We start from the raw sequence: 23,877 nt of genomic DNA, 5'->3' as shown, positions 1-23,877 counted from the left end.
GAAAAAAAATGATTCCAGAAATGTTTGGCTCCTCAGAGGTGTACATCCTTAACGAACACAGTAACATGTCTTTTATGTATAGTATATGATAACAAATATTACAAAATGATGATATGAAATTATTCAAAACTGAAAATAGCATTACATTAAATTATTTTTTTACCGCATTACAGATTCAAATAAAATAAAGAAATCCAACCGACTAGTAAATATTTACGTACGAGTGAACAGTAAGTCGTGCAGAGTGAAATAAAGTAATGAGTAATGATATAAGTTAATATATAATGCATTTACTATTTCTATATTCTAAGACACTTCATAATGAAACTTAAAAGAACATTCCTTATTCTAATATGACGACCGCTATCGTCAACCAAAGTAGTCACAGTATATCAACTTTTAGTGCAAACGCGTTCATACACTGAATTGGCTGTTCAGCGTTACGCCCATATTATGTATACAATCTGGTTAACTCAATTTGCGATCATTTCTAGTTCAAGTTGAATATATCCTGCTGCGTTAGTTTGATATCCAAGGAGTTTTTGAATGATGGACAAAAAAAAAATAAACACGATCTAAAATCATCGCAAACAGGTTTTGCTTCAGCTAATCGCAAGGTTAAAACTACAAGAAAACACTAAACAGTGCTAAAGACCTTTGAATAATCAGGCAATATGTCGTTTTCTATGGTATTGTAATACAAATATAATGTCGTAAATATTTGATGTATTTCTTTAATCAACGTTTTAAATTTGTTCACAAAATTTGGACATTTATATTTATATTATTAAGAAGTTATTGTTAACGATTTCGATTCATATTGTAGGATACTACTGGAGTAGTTGTACAACGAATACCTGTCTTACGATTTATGATAATAGATGTACTGCTAGTCCTACTGAAACATGCAACAAATGATAGTGTAACATGTGCTACAAAAATATTGAAGGTTTTTATTACTTGATAACTTGACCGGTTGAGAAATATTTGACTCATTATGACTATTAAGTAAGATTCATTCTAAATGCAATGATTCCATACTATCGTGTTTAAGGTATTCTTTGGAAATATGCGCAATGACCATGATTAGAAATGGGTTTCACAATCTACAAACACGGTCTTATCGTGCAATTAATATCATTCCATTTGTCTGTTTAATCAAGTTTATATTTAGGTATAGGAAACCAATGTTTGTTGAATGTCTTGTAAGTTCAGGAACAAACTATATAGGAGTAAAATCAGGACAACACAGAATGAAAATGACACAGTCATCTTACAAAGATTAAATATCTTTCCAAAGTACCTGTAGTATTAAATCAACCAAACGGACATACAAAAATCTTAAATCATGGCAATTCAATTCAAATCAATGGAAATGATAAAGACAAAGAAACACATTTCCTTTAAATCAAACCATTTGTTTAGTGTTAAAATTAATTTAAGCATCTCTAGGTACTGCTAAATTTACTTTCAGAAGAAATTATTTTTGAAATTCAATAGAATAGAATCCCTTACCTCATATTGATTTGCCTATTATTTTTATGTATCTTTTCTGTTTGTTTTATTTACGCATCGTTGTAAATATAATGAAATTTGATGCGACTGTCATACAAGTGAGAGGTTTAGCGCTATAAAACCAGGTTCAATCCACCATTTTCTACATAAGAAAATGCCTGTACCAAATCAGGAATATGACAGTTGTTGTCCATTCGTTTGATGTGTTTGAGCTTTTGATTTTGCCATTTGATTAGGGACTTTCTGTTTTGAATTTCCTCGGAGTTCAGTATTTTTGTGATTTAACCTTTTTCGTCATAAAAGTCTTTCCTTGTGTCGGTACTTATGCATACTTGACTCTGAATAAGTGATGGCGGTAAATCCGGAAATGCGCCTCGGATACTATTTACAAAATGTTTATTTTCATTTTGTTTAAAAGTTCATAATGATTTACAGAGAGCAGGAGCTGTGATAGAAGAAACAGCTCATTTAAATGAACCTGCGGAGGGAAATTTCAATGAAGTGTTCTCACTGCTCAGCCAGTTGAAAGAACATGATCGTTTAGAAGAGTAAGTTTCGAAATTATGTCAAAGACAGCAAAATGAATTTTGTTCAACATTATGTTTAATTTGAATACTTAAAAAGTTTTATTACGGGATGACAAAAATATAAATAAAAAAAGAATGATTCTCTTTATGAACCAAAGAGAAGGTGAAAAAATAATGTACAAGATTAATCTTTCGAAAAAGGTATGATGTTTTTTGCAATATTATAAATTTGTAAAATGATAATTATAAATCGCATACAAAGGGCGGCATGATGGATAAGAGGCTCCTTTTGGACGATCACCAAGAAAGAAAAATAAACATAATAGTCAAAATCGTTATGAAGGTTACATTGAGATCTCTCTGATTAGACTTACTCTCGGTGCTGTTATTCCTGGCATATCTTATCATTATTTTGACGGTGAACATTCCGAAATGGTTACCCTATATGATGGGCCACACTACTAGCCATGGCGTTGTCAGTTTACTTTTGATCTTGAGTTTGAAAATCCCTCTGGTATCTTTTGCCCCTCCTTTGGTAGCATGTGATAAATGTTTCATATCAGCCCGTTAAGCCCCATTTCGGAAAATATGGAATTCACGTAAATTTCATGCTATTGTCATACTGTAAAAATTATAAGTTATTTACTCTAAGTATGTGATAATATACAATTATTGACTTTTGATGAGGTTGATACAATGATTTATCAACCCCAGAGATGTGATTTTCACCGAGGCCAACGACCGAGTGTGAATGTCATATCTCTGGCGTTGATAAATCATTGTATCAACTGAAATCAAAAGTTAAGAATTGTTTTATTATATGACTTTTTATCCTTCTCCAGTTTTCGAGTATTTGCTCAAGATACTTTTAAAACTGCTCCCTGGTTTTATATCAAATATATCATATGCTTTTGCAGTTGCTAAGTAAAAATATTCAATAAAGTAAACAAAAAACAAATACGCAAAAAAAGAAGAAAAGAGAAAATACACCGAAAACAAGAAGAAAAGGAAAATAAAAAAAAACGGGAATTTACTTGACGTCCTGAACCTACGTCATTGACGTTGCCGTGGAAAATCTATATTTAGGTACACGGACGCTGTTCCAACTCTTATATTAACCTCTTGGATTCTTGGCGCGGTGAATATAACGTTTTATCAGTGATGATTTCCTATGCTTTTAGCCAATGAGAAAACAGAAATTTCTTAGTCATATAATAAAATAACATATCAATCAGTTTCTTACTATATTACAATTCGTATCATATTATTTAAATAAAGATGGATGATATATAAACATCATACCTCGGAAATAAGATGAATATTACGAATCTTTTTATGTATATCAAGCAAGCACTATTCGTTATAATATATGCATCAATATAGACACTACAAATGTAGCCAAACGACACTTCATAATTGAGACTGATAAAACCTGCTCAAAGATAAAAAAATTGAAACTAATACCATTTTAAGTGAAAACTTAATATACTTCATATCAAGTTTCCGATTGAATGATTTTGATAACTTACGTAGGATCAAAAGAAAGAACTAACTGTACACTGCAAATCTGACATACTACGTGCGTGCGACCTAAGTTTCCATGTATGTATTGATTTGTTTTAAAATAAAGGAGTATTCATTTGAAAAAGTTCTTTTTTCCAGGACAACGAAGTGTTCAATAACAACGTTGCTTAAACTTAAGTCCCGTAATTGGGACAGAAGAGATTCTACACAGTCTCGTTCAACTCACCCTGTTACTCAAAACGAGGTTAGTGCAAACTGGGGCATTCGCAGCTGTTTTAAAAATACAATTGACGGAGACAAGTAAACGGTTATGTAAACTATCTAAAATATATAGAATTAATAAACAAATGCCCAGTTATTAACTTCACATGTAAAGGTTTAATGAAAATCAAATTCAACTTCTTTCGTTCGTCCGAAGTGCTTCCCTGGATTTAATTTCAGCAGGAACGCGCCATCAAACAACACAAAACAGGTGCAAGGAATGTGGTGAATCTACATGAAAGTGTAAGAAGCTTAATGACCAAAAGGACAAGGAAAAAAATAGAAAAAATGTACAATTGTTAACTATATCTGATAGATTTGGATTCCTTATTTTCTAATTTATCAACGATACCATGACAGCACGTAGATTGAGGCAAATCACGAAATATGTCAAAAAAGGTTGATAACGAGGGTTTAACATAATTTAATGAACTCATGATATATACCAGGATTGAAAGTTTTGTACGGCAGACGTACGTTTATTCCTCAAAAGTCTCATCAATGACGCTGGAATCAAGAAAAAAAAGATTTATTATCCGATTCTTTTGAAAGTTGAAAGTGACATTCTCCTTTTTGGGCATGTGTCATAAATGCTCTTACTCCAATAATTCAGGAAGGCATTCATCTAGGACTATTTAAGGTAAAACCAAAAGAGGTCAACATTGTACCATAATGCTAGTTGCTCAATAAACTGCAAATACTATATAAGTTTATAGTTATTAATGTTAAATATCCTTATAACAAAACTAGTGCAGTCGATGCCACATTGAATGTTTATATCATGGGAGTCATAACTACATACGATTTTTGAAACGAAAATGTTGATTCATATACAAAAGATTTACTAAAGCAATATCCACAAATAAATCATTTTATTGCTCATACAGATTGCTGTTCACTGTATTGATACGTATACAGAAGAACAGAAATGACCAAATACTTTTTTGATAATTCTTTTGCAGCAAGCGGATGATGAAGTGGAAAGTTCTATTGAATCCATAACATTGGAGATCAATGGTAAATATTTCATCTACACTCGATTTTCTGTAGGCATAAGGTTAAAACGTCAAATTTGCAATGTAATCTTTTTTCATATTCTTTTTGAAATACTATAGCCTGAAATAAATTGAAAATAAAGAGAATGTAGTGAAACACCGATCACATAATGACATAACTGTGAAATAGCCAAAACATGAAAGAAAAAAAAAACATATTTCTCGTAATCTAGAAAAGAATTACAAAATCTTCCCGATGGTACATTTTTTCTGCCCTGTTCGCCGATATATAACGTTTGCTTTTTTAAAAACAAAATAACGATAGTATCAACAAGCAATAACTAATCATCAACTTCAAGAAAATCCCAAACCCAAGAAGCTTTATAGCTTTCTACATGTTAGGACATTTCAGAGTTTGAAATACATTTGAGTGAAGAATCCGATTCGGTCAGTGAACGTGCAAACTTTGATCTTTTGGAACATCCTTTTGATTCTGTTATGTTTTGTTTTGTTTTACTTCCGCCACTTTTTGCACGTGATTTTGCATTTGTCGTTTATATATTTGGCATACGATATCAAACAAGCATTTATTGCGATTACGAACCTCAAAATGTTCAGAAATTACACAAAACATGCAAAAAATGACTGAAGAAACGACTGAACAATGTAATAAATACTTGCGTACCTATATCAATGTACATCATTATAGAAACATGTTTTGCTAATCGTTTATCATTACTGTTGATCTTATTGTTTGTTTGCTTTTATTATCTAAAAAACAATGGATTTTGGTTAAGAAAAGCAGAATACTATTTCATACTCATACAAACGGTAAAATCATATATCTCAGTACATGAAGAATGTTAAACGTAGTTTATAAAATGATACATATTATAAATAATAAAAGACACCACGCTTTTTTCAGCATCAAACTATTTGACATTTGAATGTTTCTTTTCTTTTTTTTCAGAAAATTGTTTTAGGGACAATATGTCGATAATTTATACACTCTTCGTAGATAGTTTGGTTATATGATATTGAATGGGTGTATGGTTGAAATACATGTAAATTCATACAATATTCCAATTTTACACACAACTACTAATTAATCATAAAAAAAGAAAAAAGTATATCGGATCTAATGGCATAGTTACAAAATTTGATAGGCGCTATATATATTATTCAGATGCATATAGCCAGAAATTATTATGATAAATAGGCAAAACAACTATTGAGGACTTATATAAGTTTCAATCAATATTTGCCAGACATATATGTGGACATGCTATATCTACATATTGATATATAACATATAGATCAATTTGTATTTACATAAAGAACCCTTTTTTTGGTGTTCGATCTGCTCAGTTTAAGTTCTCTATATTGTGTTTTGTGTATTGTTGTTCAGTTCATTGTCGACTTGTGCAGTTGAATGTCCCTTTTGTCTGTCTTTTCCCGTTAAATATAGATGCAGATTAACAATAAACAGATAAAATCAAGATATCATTTGAGTATACCATTTATAAGAAAACATGTACTATTATTTCATGCGTTGTATTTTATATTTTGCCTAAAGTTGTTTATATCTTGCAATGTGTTTGCTAATAAAAATATAAAATCTTACTTTCTACGTATTTATCATCAATCACACTTGAATATAAATCGATTTAAAAAAATATACAAAATTATAAATCATATAAGTGTCCTCTTTTAATATTCTTTCAGAAACTAAAGTGAACAAATTGGAATAACTGCATTACTTCTTGGTAGAAAAAAATAAGTTAAAGTTAAAGTATCAATTGAGCTGTTTTTATGATGAGTTTATTTACAACCACTGGGTCGATGCCACTGCTGGTGGAGTTTTAATTCCCCACCAGCCTAGTAGTCCGCACTTCTGTGCTGACATGAATTATCATTGATATTGTCATATTTGTAAATTAACTGTTTACACAACATTTGAATTTTTGAAATACTAAGGCTTTTCTACCTCATGAATAGATTACCTTAGCTGTATTTAGCAAAACTTTTAAGAATTTTGGTCCTCAATGCTCTTCAACTTTGTACTTTATTTGGCCTTTTAACTTTTTTGGATTCGAGCGTCACTGATGAGTCTTTTGTAGACGAAACGCGCGTCTGGCGTAAATACAAAATTTAATCCTGGTATCTATGATGAGTTTATTTACTTATTAATCAAAATATTTAATGTTTTGAATCTTTCTTTGGATTTTCTCATTTAGATAAAAAGCCATACCTTAAAATAAAATAAAATAATATTGATACTAATTTTTATACATAATTTGAACGGCACAAGTATAAAAGGAATAGCAGAACGTAGTGTGAAACGTATACATTTATATACATATAAATATATATTATAAAGTTCCAAACATAAGTTGCATGCCTAAATGCAAGTTTGATCATTACAGTTAACATCGGGGCCAATTATATGTGGTCAATTATCATCTTAAATACCGAAATAGTAAACCCTTTTGATAATTTTGAAAATCAAAGATACATGTAGAATTCAATGATAATGGTCTAAGTTACAGACACACTTTACAACTAAATAATGTTTACATTAGAATGTCTTTGAATGTACAAGAAACCTTGCCAGTGACTTCCGTTTTGAATTTTCCTCGGAGTTTAGTATTTCATTATTCCATATGATGGTATCTCTATAAATCAATCTTACTTCTAATCTTTATAATGTAAATAATTCATAATTTAGCAAATCATTGCAAATGTTACCTACAACTAGATTAGCAGGATCAAATTTAAGTATGTTATACATACCGATGAGGTTTGACAATTAATTTAGACATCTAAGATTTAATTATTCTTTTTATACATTTTCAGAAAATGAGAGCGTTGGAAAAGATAATAAAAAATCAGGGAACAATATGGATGACAAATATCTTTGTAAAATATGTTTTGATAATCCAGTGGAAGTAACATTTTTGCCATGTATGCATGTGTGCTGCTGCAAGAACTGTAGCGACAAGTTAAAAGTGAAACAGTGTCCAATTTGTAGGAAAAAGATTAAAGAAAGTAGACCTTTGTATTTTGCTTGAAAAAAGTGTATATTTTTCTAAGCTAGAAATATAACTGATGTAAATACGTAAGGAAAATGACACTGATATAATTTGATTATCAATATGTGTATGTTAATTGAAGTCTGGAGCTGGCATGTCAGTTAACTGCTAGTAGTCTGTTGTTATTTATGTATTATTGTCATTTTGTTTATTTTCTTTGGTTACATTTTCTGACATCAGACTCGGACTTCTCTTGAACTGAATTTTAATGTGCGTATTGTTATGCGTTTACTTTTCTACATTGGCTAGAGGTTTAGGGGGAGGGTTGAGATCTCATAAACATGTTTAACCCCGCCGCATTTTTGCGCCTGTCCCAAGTCAGGAGCCTCTAGCCTTTGTTAGTCTTGTATTATTTTTAATTTTAGTTTCTTGTGTACAATTTGGAGTTTAGTATGGCGTTCATTATCACTGAACTAGTATATATATATTTGTTTAGGGGCCAGCTGAAGGACGCCTCCGGGTGCGGGAATTTCTCGCTGCATTGAAGACCTGTTGGTGACCGTCTGCTGTTGTCTGTTCTATGGTCGGGTTGTTGTCTCTTTGACAAATTCCTCATTTCCATTCTCAATTTTATTATGTTACTATAATTGTATGTGTTATCCAAATAAAATATACTGGTAGTCAGAAAGCATTTTATATTCAAGGGAATTAAGTAGAATTAAAATAACACGTAAGAACGCTCTATAATACACATCCGTCGTAAATTTCTTCTTTAAAAGCTCCATATTTTTCTATTTTTCACATTTATTCATCTGGACGTAATGCCCTTTGGATATTTCCAAGGTCACTTTCTTACAAAGTGTTATCCCATGGAAACATTTCTGGTACCTTAACTATAGGACGTAAGGCAATATCAAATAAAGATTAAAACGGCTGATTCTGTATTTGTTTTAGGTTGAATCGTCCAGATTGAACAGCAACGTAGGTATACAATGACCACCAAGTATCTCATTATAAACAATCAAATCTTATTTAAGTGGTTATTCCATTGAATAAAAATAAAGTATGTTTCGTATTTACTAAAATTCAACAAAACTATCCGCATTTGTTTCTGCTATATTTCTTGGCTAAATTTCTGTCACATATACTATCCAAGCAGGTGAAATTTAATATCGTCCACTGCTTGCCATATCTCTTCTGTGTATCTTCAAAACATTCACTGTGTTTACTCAGTCGAATTCTTTTGCAATTTTAAACACCTTAATTGTTTTCAAGATTGAATTATTAAAACAAAAATATCTGGCGTTAAGTTTTCAAAGTTTTAAATTTAACCTTTGAAGTTAAAATGCATCTCCTTGAAATATTTCATGTTTGAGCTTGATATTTTACGGCAAAAACGTTTATTGCTTTCTAATATATAAAGTAAAAACAGAAGAGTTACTCGTTGGGTGTACATGATACAGCAATATTAGTACTTTTTATCATTAATTGATAGTATCTATTATAATATCATGGTTTGATTAAAAAGCCCAAGAAACTAAAATTATAATTAAAATACCATATTTGGTATAAATCAAATGTTTGAATTGTTATTATTTGAATAAAGTACTACGGTATAGACTTTTATGGATACCTACATCAGGCTTCTGTTAACTATACGGTGCGGTTTATAATTAATTTTCGACGGAAACTATGGCCAAAATAACATATTCGGTATAACTCAAATGTTCGAATTATTCATTTTTTTATACGATTTACTATTAATCAAACGAAAAACAAACACAATCTATAACGTTAAATAGTTATTTTTCTTCTGGAAGACACTAACAGACACAAAAAAAATCCTTTTAATCCCACTGCAAGAATGATGTGCGTATCCAATGACTTAAAAGATCAATCTGGATTCAACTTTATTCAATATTTTTGTATAGTGCGCATGCTAAAAATACACCGTTTAGTGAATAGATGGTCAGCTTGATCTTAGAATTCTGCATACTGATTATTAGGTACACCAATCGGGAATATGAACGGAAAACCATTACAAAATTAAGTAAATGTCTTTAAGGTATATACTCTGAAGATTCTTTTTTCAATATGTTAAGTGAATTTTAAGTAAGAAACAACCCAAATAACTGCTAATTCCCGGGAAATAATTGGCGTCGTCTCGTTCGGCCTTCTATCTATTATTTCCATGGAATTGATAAATATTTTGATTTTCTATATAACAAGGTCCACAGCAGATCACATGAAGTAGGATCATTTATGAAGATATTTATGTGAATATTGTTATATATTTGTTCTTATCTTTAAACATAAAATCACTAAGTTGGTATATTCGAATATTTCAAAAAGGTTAAAAACTAAATTTAACTAGAAAAATTTAAAACGGAAAGTCCCTAGTCAAATAGCAAAATCAAAACATTAAACCTATCAAACGAATGGAAAACAACTGTCATATTCCTGACTTGGAACAGGCATTTCCTTGTGTAGACAAATGGTGGATTAAACGTGGTTTTATAGCTCACTAGTATAACAGTCACGTAGCATTCCGTTATATTGACAACAATGTTTGAGCAAACAAACAGACAAAATAGGTAAAAATGTCAATAATTTGGGTACAGCAGACCTCATTGTTTTATAAACTTAATTTCTATAAAAACCAACAACTATTAAAACAAAGAAAAACAAAATAGCATAAAGACACTCTATAGACAAAGTTTATAAGCAAAAATGAAAAATCAGAATGAAAGTGTAATCATATGGAATGGCAGGTGTAGTTTCTCTTTGAAGTAATTATGTTATTGTTTTCGGCACATATTTGTACAAAGTATTGCATTAACTGATACCTTTAATCTGTTCGTAAAGAATTCTACGTAAAACAACTACTTTTGTTCTCTTTTGTGGAAGTCCTTAATAATCAGTTGAATAGCCTGCGATTTGCAATGTCTATAAACATTACAACCAATCTATACAGCCGACTTCACAATATGTATTGAGTACGGAAGTGTTTTAGGACCTCGTAAAACCATAAAATTATTACACGACACCTGCACGAAAGCCGATACTGCGTGTTGCATATTCAATTTAACATTATTGACAACTTCGTCATTTTGAAATATTTACAGACCCCAGAATTGTTTTGTCAACGATTTAAATTTTTCCTAATCCTGATTCTTCCTATTAACATTGTCTTCTCTACCCTATAGTGTTAAATATTTATAATATTTTCAAGGGTTTGAATTAGTTGATATGTATGCATATCATTATTTCTCATTTAATAACAACTTTTATAGCATTGAAAATTAATAAAAAGAACGGATGTTTATCCTAGTAAATATTAGATTTATTATGGAAATATGCAACTGTGTTGCATTTAATGGACAACGAAGTTATTAGGATTTGTATTTACAGGTTTTCTTTGCTGTATAATGACACATTCTGCATTAGCAACACTCTATATATAGCTGGTTTAAAATAATATTTACTGTGCTTGTTCACACTATGTTTGATTATAATCGTAGATAATCATAACGTATTCAGATAAGATTACAAATGGATTAGGTTTAAACATATTTTTAAGTGTACTGATCATGCAGATGATGAATTATTTGAATGAACAATAGAAACATAGAGATTCGGAAACAAGAAAAACGTTTATTAAGTTTTTACTACCTGGTAATAAGGTTTGTATAATAATATTTCCTTGTGTAGTGCCAGTTTTGAGCATTGAGGTTAGCACTATTTATTCATTCATTCATTAATTCTGTCAAGTTTACGAATTTTACCTACCATTTTGTCAATTCTGGGTATTTTATAGCATTCTATGCGGTATTGGTTTTGCTTATTGTTGAAGGCCGTACGGTGACCTTTCATTGTTAACGTCTTTGTCATATGATATCTGGTGGAGAGTTGGCTCATTGGCCACCATACCACACGAAAGTCAATTAAAACGAAAACTCAACAGTCTGATTTATGTTCAAAACAATAAAGGAAAAAAAAAACCCCAACCTTATTGTAGATCCTGACCAAGGAAAACCACTATATGGTAGCGCCTGACTTGGAACAGGCACATATATAATATTTGGTTAATTTGACCAACGCTTCTTTTTTATGACATAAAGCTGTAAATTGTTGTTTTTAGGTCTTACCTAAAGAAGTTCAGGTATAGTGAATATATTTTCAAGTGACGCTTGCTAATTCTCACACAATAATGTAGAAATCAAACATACGCAATAAATATTTTATTTGTCAATTTGTTTAAATACTGTACAGCGTAATCTAATTTTATCAATTTAACCAAATACAGTGATCGATGAGAAAACAGTTGATAAGATACACATGTAACCACGCAAAAATAAGTAAAGGAAGGACAGACAATAAAATGCATTAAAGGGTAAAATACCCCTTCCCTTCCCCCCAAATAACCAAAAGAGTAAAGAAAATAACAGAAATGAAAGTTTTAGAAGAGAAATTCAAGAATGAGCAACATGAATTTTCACCAAAACTAGGAAAGAATTCAAAATCGGAAAGCAAAACAGCTCAACAGTGACTCGAAAAAAGCAAGAAATCAAAGCGAAAAATGTAAATACAGATCCCGAATTGCAAGACTGATTAGATTTAAACATATTTATTTATAGTGGATTGGGAAACAATTAATTGCAACTTACATTAATCCCTTTCTACTTTGCGGATGCGAGTGCTGCCTTGTAGTGGCATTAGCCTGCTCTTTTTCGAAATTTACAAGGGTGTCTTTTACGTGCAAGAGATATTGCTCTCTCTTAACACGGGTCAGCCATTTATCGTCCCCTTCCGACGGACTATCATCGTTTCTCAAGACCATACTCGCAAATGGTGTCAAGAGAGAGCCGAAAATTCAGTCCCTAAAATTATTCTTCCCGGAAAAGACTCAAGACTAATTAAGAATCACTGTAAAAAGTTTTGGAAACTCAATTTGAGTAAAACAATAGTTCATGTGTGATTGTAACAGATATAGTTGTATTTGGAAAACCTTTTGAAATTTTGGGTCTTCAATTCTTTTCAACTTTGTACTTGTTTTGAACTTTTTGATTTGAGTGTCACTGGTGAGTGTTCTTTTTGCAAAACGTTCACAAAATTATCATTCTGGTATATTTTAAAGGTGACATATTGAAGAACGCAACACATATCGTTGTTTTAGAACAAAAGTATAAATAACAAAAATACCGAACTCCAAGGGAGTAGACCTTTGGTATAAGAGACAACTTTTACAAATGTATTAGAAGTCATTGTTTTGCTTTAACCTAGCACTTGTTTAAAAATGGACAATGCATCATGTTGTTTATATTTGAAATGAAAACGATGCAGCAGGATTTAGGAAAATAAAAAGTGTTGAACTCAACAAAGCATTATGGAATATCGTTTCAATTTCAAATATTGATCAATCAAAAGCTGGAAAGGAAGAGAATTTTCATTCGTTCATGAAATTGTTCAAAAATTTATGTAATGAGGAGATTAGGAATGATTCTGGGCTTCATTTAGATAACATTTTGGAATGTTGTGTCTGTCTCTGGAATTGTTTTAATGGGCACCGTTAGAAAGGAAACAGAAAAAATGCAAAAACAAAAAACATTCAAAGAATACTTCAAAAATGTTATTTTTTGTCAAAATTTTGAAATGTTAATTTTTAAACCCAGATTATTGAAACTTAATGGAAATATTGTTTGTAATGTGTTGATTGGCACATAAAATTTGGAACATCAAACATGGCCGCCATTGCCATCTAAACAGGTTGAAAATTCAATATTGAACACTATAGGAGATCACATTAAATATGTTTAAGTAGCATTTCCTAATACAGTCAATATATGATCTAGCCCGGTGGGATACACGGTCTTGTTCATTTTGGGGTCAATGCTATTATCTCAGTTTTTGCTTGTGACTTTGATTTGACTTATCGTTTTATGAGATCAAAATAGGAAAACTAATGTTTCCTATATTTGAACGAAAAATTTTCAAATATTTCCTCGTGATATACACTTTTGAGTTATATTGTACTGTTTCTAGAAATGTCTATTTGCGATTGACACCAAACTAAAACTTTTCGTTCTGATACAACTACAATATTCTCTTTGACTTTGTCATCAATTTAGATAGAATACAACGAGGGTTTTAAAATATAAAAGAACTAGGGAGAAGATACAGATACACTTCAGCGTATATTCAATAGATCAATAAATTTGTATTCAACTCTTTCGTTCACAAATGTCTCAAGACAACACCATTTTTTTAAGGAGTTGAATTGTTCCAAATTCTGGTTCACTAGAAGTGCCTTATCAAATGTAATAATATTTGTCGGGGTGATTGTTATAATGATTTATTAATGAAAGATAATTACTTAAGACTTAGCATACGCAAATAAGTACATTTTCTTTTCTTTTTAATAGGAATATAAATATAGCTATATGCTTTGAATTAGTAAGCTTATGACAACATAGAGAGACAACTAAGAGAAGCAGACCTGAAATATAAATTTGAATGAGTTCTCATGGAGCGAAGTAATCGAAACAAAGGAGTGAATCTGTATGTCAAGAATTTAGATGACTGCATTGATGATGAAAGACTAATTGAGGAATTTTCTCAGTTTGGAACCATCACAAGTGCTAAGGTATGTAGGAACAATATACAAATGGGTCATAACAGTGAACAACAAGCAAGCACCAATCAATAAATAATCAAAAAGAGTAAATTCACGACTCGCCAAATTGACGAAGTGGGCACACAAGTTCCCTTTTTGATGTATACTCTACAAGGAAAATGCCAGAGAAGTCACCTTGCTACTATTTCTCTTTTTGTACTTAAGTTCTTAAGATACTGATTCAAAACGTTAAGTACCTTATCTTCATTCGTTAATGTTTAGTCTGGGACAAGATATAATGATGGTACTTGACACTCGACAATCGTATTGATTACAATGTCGGGTCATTTGATTATCGATATGATACGAAATTTGAGATGTGTCAAAGTAATAACTTCACGGCTCTACATTATCAAATCAAAACAATTTTAGAATAATGATTGTAAAAAGTAAAGTAACAAAAATACCGAACTCAGAGGAAAATTTAAAAACGAAAATTCTCTTATCAAATGGAAAAATCAAAAGCTCAAACGCATCAAACGAATGGAAAACATCTGTCATATTCATGACCTGGTGTAGTAATTTCTTTATGTATAAAATGGTGGATTAAACCTGGTTTTATAGCTAGCTAAACCTTTCACTTGTATGACAGTCGCATTAAATTTCATTATATTGACAACAATGTTTGAAAATAACAAACAGACATAAAAGGTAAAAATGTAAAAAAAAACCAGTTGATATCACATTTTTCCTGTGACTGTCTGTTCAGCAATTTGTGTTCTTTTGTATGTTGTTGCAATAATTCTTTTCTTCAGACAAATACATTTTCACCACAAAAACAAGTTATCCAAAATATGAGCTAACCCCTTCAATTAATAAAAGTTTATAACTTGAATTATACAAAATTAGAGAGTCATGTTGTTATTTTATTTCACATTGGGGGTTTGAATAGTCTTGACTCTTAGGTGCAGTAACCATTCAACTTCATGTGTATAAAGTGTCAATTGTAGCTCTTTAGAATATGTTGTTATTTACCGTGTAATCGAATAGTTAAAACCTAATATATATTTCATACTGTGAACATATATGTCTTTGAGACATGTTTATATTCAAATTAGAAATTCAATTATAACCATAATACACTGTTTAAGAATTACCAATTGTTTTTTTTATTCGGTATCTGAAAAGAATTCGAATGGAAAGCTATTTTTCTAGCAGCACGTATATTTGTTGATCTTTCATTCGTATTGGTATTTGGCTGGTCGTCTTATCATATGCACCAGGAAAACCAGTTCAGTGATTTACAATAAGTACAAATATTCTTTTGTCATTGGGCTCACTTAGATTTTTAGTTTTCCTACAGTGGATCACCAGGGATCCAAGAAAGGGAGCTTAAATGACCAAGATACTCAAAATAGGAAAATTTAAAAAATAGTTCAGTCAAAAAATGATTAATCTGCTAAACTAGAACGCAAAGACAAGCCATGCTTAGAAGACCAAAAACACCAATACTCTAATAGTACTAAACTGAAAAATATCTTTAAATATATCAAACACGTAAACAATTAATAGATATAAGAAGATGTGGTATGAGTGCCAATGAGACAACTCTCCATCCAAATCAAAATTTATAAAAGTAAACTATCATAGGTCACAGTACGGTCTTCAACACGGAGCCTTGGCTCACACCGAACAGTAAGCTATAAAGGGCCCCAAAAATTACTAGTGTAAAACCATTCAAACGGGAAAACCAACGGTCTAATCTATATAAAAAACGAGAAACGAGAAACACTTATGATCCACATCAACAAACGACAACTACTGAACATCAGATTCCTGACTTAGGACAGGTGCAAACAAATGCAGCGGGTTTAAACGTTTTAATGGTACCAAACTTTCACCCTTTTTCTGAAACAATAGTGTAACATCACAACATAGAAAGGCACACTATAAAATATCAACTGAAATAGCTTAACTCAATCAAAGGACATATTAACACCAATGAACATACACTGAACAAATAAATTTGACCTATGATACAATGTAAATTAAAAATAAATAAACGAAGGGAAGAATAATAAAAGTAACATATTATATCGGTATGAAATGTTAAACAATTAAAGAAAAACAATATGCTCGAACAAAAATATCAGCCATTTGCAATAACTTTAAACACAGGTAAATGAAAATAATTTTGTTGTTAGGTAATGTCTGATTTTTAGATATTTTACCTTTCTGAAGTGCATGAACATTTCATTTGTTCCCTGTTTACAATAAATTTTCCATCCACGTACTTGAACAAAGTTATTAAATATTTCAAATCCATTACTGTCCATTTCTAATTGTCCAATTTAAGATCTAACCAAAAAAATGCATTTGTTCTTGACTAAGAGTATCAAGTAAAAGTGACATCGTGTATTTAGAAAAAAATAGCTGCACATATAGGCAAACTTCATGAATAATAAAAATCATGTGTTGGACATGTTTTTAATCACTGGCAATTTGGAAATAATTTCCTTATTGCAATATGAAATATATCAATGGAGGAAACTTCTATCCTTATTTATAAAAAAACAATTTTCGAAAAACAATAAAAATGTATGACAGAGATTATCCAAAGATATATGTTTAAAGGTGCCAATCCGCATCTAACCCGATACAGTGGTGTAACAGTACAACATGAAACAAACAATAAAGATCATTTAAAAAGAGCTAAACTCATTAGATCGATACACAGCAGGAAAACATATAATTAAACACAGACCGGACGTGACAGGGTATTTGTGCATGCCTGAAAACCAAAACAAAGGTACATAGTACAGCTGACTGACATCTAGTTCAAAGCCAATTACAACTAATAAGACAAAAATGTTGGCGACATATGATAAAATCTGTTAAAAAAACTTTAATGTAGATACATGTACGTATACTCTGTATCAATAACATACATTTTTCAACTGGGAACAGCACCCTTTATTCATTGATTGTTTTTGTTTTTAACACGAATAAGCTAAATCTGTACAAATTGGTTTTCTCTTTTAATTTTATTATGCCAAGGCTTTTTATAGCTACCTTTCAGATTTTAATTTTTTGCATTGTTTTTTTTTACACACAAATCAATGTTGCAATCGGAATTAAATGCTAAATTTTCCCTATTTTTATTTATATCAAAGGTGTCTTTTTATCTATTGATATGTTAACATTATATTTGTGTATATTAAACTCCTTTTAACCAGTTGCGTGAGTAGACATACCTTTATTTACCTGGATTGAACTACATTTCACAAGTAGGGTGAGTTTGATGTCCTAAATTAGTCTGCATTTACCTCTTTTCCATAAGTTAGGCGAGTAAGCAGGCCTAAAAGAGGGGCGAATGATACCAGAGGGACATTCAAACTCATAATATTGCGATACATATTTCGTAATACCTCTCTTCGTTAGTGGGGCGAGTTGGTTGGCATAAAAACAGCCGGTTTTGGCGGTCATTAACCGTTGACAATTTTCAAAACGCTTAAAATCATTTAACAACCTGGACATCTCTCTTAGATGAGTAATTCTCAAGCTAAATAATAAATTACTTCATTTCATACTAACTGATAAACGTATCTGATGTTCGTTTGGAAATATTCCTTAAATGTAAAAAGACGTTGACACCTATCTAAAAATCCTCGCAAGTCTTGTAATAACTCGTTGAGTTCTACATTAAAGAAAACCCTCCGAAATTCTTATTCTAATAGCATACTATTCCCATGTTTAATGGAGCTTGGAGTTAATTCAAGAGCACTTTATTTTATAAAAGTCTCCTCCAGTCTTTTGGTACGATGCACAAAGTATACAAATTGAACAGGTTAAGGGCTAATCCATAAAAAACATACAGGGGACACATGAAAGTTAACATCTCAACTATGGGTGGGTGTCAAATATATTCCTGTACTGTACAAATGTTATTGAAATTCTAAATAGCAAATGGCTACCTGTTGTCAATGTGCCTTTTCTTGGAATCATATATGTTGTATTAATATTGATCTTTTATATCGATATTACTTGCAGGTAATGACTACAGGTGGAAGATCCAATGGATTTGGTTTTGTGTGTTTTAGTTCTCCAGAGGAGGCAAACAAAGCTATCACAAAAATGAATGGTAGGATTGTGGTAGCCAAACCTTTGTATGTGGCTCCAGCTCAACGTAAAGAAGATAGAAATGCTCACTTGGCATCACAGTATATGCAGCGTATTGCCAGTCTCAAAATGCGGGTAAACTTTAAATATTTTTAACAATGTTTAGAGTAAACAAATTTTTAACTTTAAAATGTGTTCAACGTCCCACACAGCAACTTTATGCATTAAGTGGAAAAGACTGAAAAATTAGCAATAGTTGTGGTAGGGGGTGAACCTCAAACGTAGACACTTATGTACTAATGTATTAAGTCGGACGAAACTAATGTTTTTCAAATTACATGCATACCTTGAATTTCCCCTTGTACACCACTGATTTGACTTTTACTGGCTTAAAAATAAATTGAGAGTAAATGTCAGTTTTCTCTCTTTAACAATAGATCTAATGCAATACAATTAGTACCATCAATATTATTCGTGTTGTGATCTAAATCTTTTATGAGCGAATAGGTTATGCTATGTTTAAGCAAGCTACTGTCTGTGTTAAAATTCAAATGTTTTTTAATGTCTCGAGTAAATGCATGCCAACTCAAATAAGGAATTACTAATAAAGCGTCAAACTTTTCTGAGAGAAGGAAAAGAAAAATATACGAAAACATAAATGAATACAGGTAATAGTCAAATAATCAATATTCTAAAGGTGTTCGTACTTTATAGCAATACAATTAAGCACGTATATATGCTGGTCTTCATTTATTCTCGAAACGAAAGCATAAGGCAGGTGTAATGTAACATCAATATAAACATGAGGAATATTTAAGCATTTTACGTAGTATGAAATGGTCTTAACTTCTTTGTATAACATAAGGAGATGTGGTATGATTGTATTGACAACTATCCGCCAGAGTTCAAATGAGTTCAATATCAAATCAATTAAAGGATCAATACGTTTGCATGGATAATATCTGAGGGTTGCTTGAGAACAAAACTTAACAACAAAAAAGATAATTTTGTCTTCAAAATTATGAACTTTCCAATTTTATAAGCAACATGTGTTTGGTATATACACTCTCTTCATGTTAATTTTTTTGTTATTTCTAGGATTTCGTATATAAGGCATTTCTGTGTGAGTTTGGGTTAGAAATTATCATAACCTATGTAGGCTTATAACGGTATTTTGTATGGACAATTTGGTACTGTTAAAGACTGTATATTGACCTAACATTTGTTTGGATTTGTTTTGGTTTGTTCCGTTGTTTTTCTGTTTTATTTATATATATGCAACATCTTCTTTTATTGATAAAACTCAATAAATGAAGACAACGCCTAATAAATCACTTATGCTAACACACAAAGCATTCCTATTTTCCCGACTGCTAGGACACAAAACACCTGGAACAATATGATAAACTTTATTGTAATATAAAAGAGGGTCAAAATCACGTGTACTAGAAATTTCGTTTCCTCGGTATATTCTCTCCATTCTTAATCTATAATTTTATCATTAAAGGATAATATACCGGTTTGTTACCAACAAGGTTAACAAATCTTTGATCTGCTCGATTCTGATTTCATGGACTGTCTGCTGTCGGTTTGATTAATCAGATGTTTTAAACAGCCCCACCAAATATCTAGCATGCTTGATTTCAATTTTAGGAATAGGCTGCTGCCAGTATAAAGAGTCAGATGTTCTCATGAGGGTCACTTAATATTTGTCATGCTTGTTTGATAGTTTATTGTCATCCTGCCGATATAATAAGCCGAGTACTCCCATCAGTGTCACCATATATCTGACATGTTGGATTATGATTTTAGGGACAGTAACAGTGTGCTGCCTCTGTGATAAGCCAGATCATCTCATTAGTGTCACCGAATATGTGACATGCTAGTTTATGATTTAAGGGAAAGTTCCCGTTAGAGTAACAAAGTTATGCAAGATTATAGTTTCAGTGACAGTTTGCTGTCGGTATAAGGTAAATGTTCCCATCAGCGTCACCTTTTATTTTGCATGCTTACTCTTATTTAAGAGACAAGTGAAAGTTCAAACACGAAAGCCACTTATGATGAATCAGATGTTCCTATCAGACCCAGCAAATATTTGAAATGTAGTATAGTTGACTATGATTTTAGGAACAGCTTGCTGCCAGTATGATGCATCAGATGTTCCCATCAGCGTCATTAAGTATTTTATATAGTTGCTTAATAAGGTAGTGACATTCCACTGTCATTATTTTTAGCAAGATATATCAGCATGCGGTCGGTATGATGAATCAAATGCTTCCTTGAGTGTCGAATACTTGATTTGTTTGATTATGATTAAATGGAAAGCCTGCTGCTGGCATGAAAAATCAAAGGTTTATTTTAGCATCATCAAATATTTGGAACGCTCAATTTTTATTTTAGGGACAGCCTTCTTTCAGTATGATGAGTCAGGTGTTCCCTTCAGCTGGATCCGGGTATATACTTCCTACCATGACATAGGGACAGATACATTTCTATGCCCCAATAAAGGCGCCACAAATGATAACAAGTCCCCAACGTCCGACACAGCTACGAAGACCAGTTAATGGTACGTGAATACACAGAAATTATCTCTCAATAAATGTGTTAATATCTGTTTAAATTGATGTGCGTACAATTAGAGAAAAAGCAAAATAATATGTTATGATTTATTAGGAATATAGTCCATAGAATTGTTCATAGAATTATGAGATTTACTATAGAATCAAAAACGTTCTGTAATATTTTGCTAATATGAATTGATGAATAAACCTACATAAATGTGAGTAATGTATAAATGCGGTACTTGAATTGTAGTTGCTGCGATGTTGTGATCAAAGGGTATAAATTACATATTTTTTCTGCATCTTAATTTGTTTTATTAGCAAAACTACTTGAATGAAACCCTATACCAGACGTGTCATGGATACCCCTGTCCTGATTTTAAATCAATCAGCGCGAGTGAAGAGCTGAAGACACGGGGTTCTGAATTCTTTGGAATCAAGTCATTATAGAAAATAAATTATGCTAGAATAATACAATATACAGTTGGCTAGGTCTCACTTATGGCACATGAGATCACCACCGGTTTCTAGTGGGATTCGTCTTTCACAGTGCTAGTTTTCTTTGTTTTGTTGTGTGTACTGTTTGCCTTTTCGTCCTCTTTCGATATTTGCCATGGGTTTGTCAGTTTGTTTACGACTTCTGATTTTAAATATTCCAATAATATCTGTCACCTCATTACTGAAACCCTTGTTGCCATAGTTACCTTATGCCATGGTTTTGTCTGTCTATCTTTGACTTATTTGTTTTGAAAGCCCTTTCTACGAAATACGCATGATAAATGACAAATTATAACTTGGAAAAGTACACAATTTTAGCCATTTTTATTTCATAGCATCGTTCAGGCTGTTGTTCTTTCTAATTTGTTTTATTTTTACTTTGAAGCTATAAGTACAACTCCTGTACCTTCAAGGTTGAGAAAGTCAAACGTCCAGGGTGATATAAATGTTCAGGTATGTACAGTTATACTGCTATATAATATTTAATTTAAGAAACGCAAATATTTGATTTAGACTAGACTGTAAATAAACAGAAAAAAATGGTACAATTTACGTATGCACAACCCGTTTACGTTTTGAAATTTTATCAGATGGAATCCAATACGTTATTATATTAACTGGAAATGTGTAACAAAATAACTTAAAGATGCCCTTAAACTTACTAGGATGAATTGTTTGTACCGAGTACCACCGTGTGGTAACTTGTATGAGATAATGCAAATTATTTCAGGCAATGCTATTGATAACAAGCATATAGTTTTACGCAATGTAGAGTTGATGTCGGATTCAATTGATTTAAATTGAATCCTCAATGAGTATTTAGATCCAGTTGTTTTACTGCTTAACCGTTTATACATGCTTTTTTCAATCAAAAAAAAAAAAGATGTAAATTTTTATTTTTCTGGTTTTTTGTTTCGTGATTTATTTCAAGTGTGTTAGTCTTTTAATATGGTTTTTGTTCAAAACAGCAGTTTTAGTTTACATGCGCTACTTATAAATAAAGGAATGTATCGCCAATTACACAATTTCAGAATATCGTATGTGAAGATTTCCATCGATTAGTAAGTCTTAGATTAGACGATGCTAGTAATTCTTCCAGTACAGACGATATTATTTCTGTTTTCAATGATATAATGCATGAACTGGCATTACGACCCGATAACATAAAAGAAGGATCGGACGTCATTGTACAGATGCTACAAAATTGTACAGAACAGGGAGTGTTATCAAGTATTATAGAGAGCTTGTTTGAAAAGGTAGTTGAAATAATTTGCTAAATGTATACTATTTGATTTGTAGACCTAATTTGTTTAGCCGATTTGTCTTTGAGCCGACGATCGTCTGAAGTATTATATAATTATAAATATATAGTGTATGTAATGTACTTAATAATTTTATATAGTGATTGCTTAAATTAGCGTAGCTGAATTAATTAAACCCCAAATAAAGTTCCATAGTTGGTTCCTTACCGTCTACGTTATTTGAGCAGGCGGAAATGGTTTTGTATTTAATTTGTCTTGAATCTATCACAACTCGTCCCACATCAAACTCGCACCACTCACACATTCTCACTAATTATTACAACTTGCATCACTTCATCAAACTCGCACCACTCAGAAAGAAAAATATAACAAACTCGAAGAAATGTGTTTAATCATTAGATTGTTTTTTTCTTCTCTTGGAACAATATAGCGAAAGATACCTAAAGAGCATTCAAACTGATAGTCGAAAATAAACTGACAACGCCGTGGCTAAACAGAATGAAAATGTAAAAAAAAAACCAACAGACTAATAACTGCACACAACACAATCAATAGAAAACTACAGATTAAGCACAAGAACCCCACAAAAGAAGATTACAAAAAAAAGGGAATTTTATTTTTGTTTTCTTTGGAAATGATCAACAAATCTTTTCAACGTAGCGGGTTACAGTCGTGAAATGAACACATTTGGAAACATATTGAAAAAAAAGGTCATCATTAGCACGAGTGAACTCAAGATAAGTATTGTAAATTGTCACTGTTATCGGAAATAACTTGTTGGTTGATGTACATTCTAGAGGGACGATACTTCGATTTTATGCACTCTTACATATCTTTGGATATTTTAATAAGATATATAAAAAACATACGAAAATCGTATCCATATCTGACTATTAATAAACCAAAAATATTTTAACTCAATGACCCACCTCCTGATATTTTTCATTGCACTTTTAATATTCATATTTAA

The 23,877-nt window shown here is 31.4% G+C and overlaps 1 protein-coding gene and 2 long non-coding RNA genes across 3 annotated transcripts in view; all 3 read left to right on the top strand.

Annotated features, from left to right (window-relative positions):
• LOC127723848 (uncharacterized) overlaps window positions 1-23,877 on the top strand; it is a 373,964-nt gene that overhangs the window by 65,001 nt on the left and 285,086 nt on the right. The gene's annotated exons all lie outside the window — the stretch shown is intronic.
• Window positions 833-8,542, top strand: LOC127723153 (uncharacterized). Its single transcript, XR_007991906.1, has 4 exons — window positions 833-949; window positions 1,951-2,063; window positions 3,705-3,810; window positions 7,679-8,542. It is a non-coding gene; the product is annotated as an uncharacterized LOC127723153 (long non-coding RNA).
• On the top strand, window positions 17,684-22,098 carry LOC127723156 (uncharacterized). Its single transcript, XR_007991917.1, has 4 exons — window positions 17,684-17,759; window positions 18,518-18,721; window positions 20,987-21,152; window positions 22,031-22,098. It is a non-coding gene; the product is annotated as an uncharacterized LOC127723156 (long non-coding RNA).

This window comes from Mytilus californianus, unplaced genomic scaffold (assembly GCF_021869535.1).
Source record: "Mytilus californianus isolate M0D057914Y unplaced genomic scaffold, xbMytCali1.0.p SCAF_13, whole genome shotgun sequence".
NCBI classification, from domain to species: domain Eukaryota; kingdom Metazoa; phylum Mollusca; class Bivalvia; order Mytilida; family Mytilidae; genus Mytilus; species Mytilus californianus.
Note: the sequence above shows the minus strand (reverse complement) of the source record. Positions and strands in the feature narration are given on the sequence as shown.